Genomic DNA, 2,796 nt, shown 5'->3' with positions numbered 1-2,796 from the left:
CTTTACCAATAAAAATAAAGATATAATGATGAAAACTTGACAAAAGTGGGGAATGACCAGCCAGAAAACGAGAGGGAGCTGACGGATTCGGTGACTGCTGGTGTTAGTTCCGGCGAGTGAAGGAGATAAAGTGGGGTGTGATGATGATGGAGTTGTTGTGTTCTTGGTTAGAGAAAAGAGAGGTTGAAGGGTCGTTTGGGGCTAGGTGAAGAAGCAGCAGATGAGGGGAGGGGTGTTGTTATGGTGATAGACAGATTTCCGGGGGCTGGTGGCTCGCTAGGGTTGGCCATTGTGGACCTGCTGCTGGCGGCGGCATCACTCGCCGGTGATCTATTCCGGCGAGGCAGCAGCTCGAGTGAAGGATATGGCAGATGGTTCGAGGTCAGTAGTTGCGACTGCTTTTGTGAGGAGGGTGCTCGGTTAGGGTCTAGGTTCTTTTGAAGAAGAAGAAGTTGATGGCTATGCTGAAGGTTAAAGAAGATGAAGTTCAGCAGTCGTTGGTTTTTTTCTCTTAATAAAGAAGAAGAAGCTTAGCTTTTCTGATGGAAAACAACTTCTTTGTGTGTCTAGGGTTTTTTAGGTTGTATCTAGGTCCTCTAGGGTTTGTGTGTTAGGGTGTATAAGAATAAGGACGAGTGGTGTAAGCACGTGATTTTTGCCCTATATGAGAATTACTCCCAAAAAATTCAAAAATAAAATGATTTTCCTTGGTGTACAATTTTGTGATATTTTTGAATAATTATTTGTATTTGTCTGTGCATGTTTATTTGTTAAATTAATAAAAATACAAAAATATGTCGCATTTTGCATGTAGGATTTAATTCTACAATTGTTAGTAATTAAGTTTGTTTTACAAAAATTAAAAAATCATAAAATAAATGTACGTTGCATGTTTAGCATTTAAACGTCTAAATTGTGCGATTTTTGTCGTTAATTGCTATTTAAATATGCAATAATTATTTTAGAGTTAATTAGTTTTTTTTAAAGATAGTTTAGTTTATAATTTAATTCTGAATTTTAGTTTTATTAATTAGGAAGTAAAAGAAAAGAGAGCAAAAAATACAAAAAAAATCGAAATTGGGCATCTTCTTCAAATTCAAGCCACAAGCCCAAAAAATACCCAATCTTCCCAAACGACCCAGTCCATTTCAAACTGGGTCGACCCAGTCCATAACCCAAAGAGTCCCAAACCCCCTTTTCTTTCATTTTTCATAAAACAAAACAAAAAAAAAACAAGAAAACCCTAAAACTAAGCTATCCGCCACCCCCCCCCCTCATTTTCTTTCTTCTTCCTCAAGCTCCCCTCCCTAGCATCAATGGCTGCCCTTCCCCCGCCTCTTCTCTTTCACATACACACACACATACACCTGTTGCCCGTGTTTCTTCTTCTTCTTCAAAATCGTGAGGGTTTCTTCTTTTTCAAGTTCACGTTGAACGTCGCTGCTTCTTCTTCCTCACTTCATGCTGCGTTTCCAGCTCCCATAGCTGCTGCCCGCAGCTTCTCCATCCAAATGACCAGCTGCTACTTCTTCTTCGTGTTTCGTCGTCAACCCGTCGCGCTGCTGCTCCGTTCTCTTCTCCGACCAAGCTGCTCCTGTTTCTGTTTCGCTGCTGCCTACCGTTGCTGTGTCGCCGCTGCTGCTGCCGCTGCGTCGCCGCTGCTGCTACTCCGACATAAAATGTTGTTGCTCGCGACCGTTGCTGCTTCTTTGCCTGAAAACGATTGCCGATATGCAGTGTATGACTTTGATTTTGTGACTTCAGAGAATTGCCAAAAGAGCAAGATTTTCTTTGTTAAAAAAATGCCTCTTCTCGTATGGGTGTAGCTGATCACGGAAAAAATGCATTCTTGGAGCTGAAGAGGAAGAAGGTTCATCGATATATGATATTAAAGATTGATGAAAAGAAAAAGAAGGTTATTGTTGAGAAAACTGGCAGCCCTGCTGGAAACTTTGATGATTTTACTGCTTCTTCGCCATGGCCAGCTGCTTCTGCTTCACGTTTTTGCTTCTGTTGTTGCTTCATCTTCTTCATTTCGTCAAAATTCGAGGGTCTTTCGTTGAGTCGAGGTCCGGTACATCTAGTTTTCTGTTCGAGCTTTGGTTGGGGGTCGTCAAAACAGTCCCTACATATTCCGAGGTCGCCGTTGGTTAGTCGTTGTTCGTCGTTTCGATCCGGTTAGTAGATTTTGAGTTTTATTTTTGTCCGTATTTTGTTTTGATATTTCTTGAATCTAAAATCGGTAGATGTTTGATTTTTGTTTGTTCATGTTCATTGTTTTGTTAATTTTTCAGTTGTTCATGTGAAATTGCTAATATTTGTTAGATTCAAATTGAAGTTTAATTAATTATTTCTTCAATTTGTTTCATGTGTTCTATGTATTTTTCAGAAATTGTTAATATTGTTAAGTTCAAGTTTAAATTCATAATTGTTTCTTCTTAGGTTTTGTTTTGTTATTTGCCTAAAAGAATTTAGTTGTAATAGGGAAGTATGTTGGTTTAATCATTTGAATCCGTCATGTTTTTTTTTTGTTTAAAATAGATTTAATTCATGTCCATACTTTGTTTGATTGTTCTTGAATCCGAAATTAGTATAAGTTTGATTTTTCTTGTTTATTGTTTATCATTTATGATTATTTCTTGAGTTTGTCTCATAATCTTGTTTAAGTTTAATATAGGAATTGTTGGTTGTAATGTTGTTAGAGTTGATTTTAAGTTCAAATAATTATTGAATTTAGAAATTTGAATATACTTGTTTGTTGTTGTTGAATCTGAAAGTAGGTTTGTTTGTTGCTAA

Source organism: Nicotiana sylvestris, chromosome 3 (genome assembly GCF_000393655.2).
Source record: "Nicotiana sylvestris chromosome 3, ASM39365v2, whole genome shotgun sequence".
NCBI lineage: Eukaryota > Viridiplantae > Streptophyta > Magnoliopsida > Solanales > Solanaceae > Nicotiana > Nicotiana sylvestris.
This window is presented reverse-complemented; position numbering follows the sequence as displayed.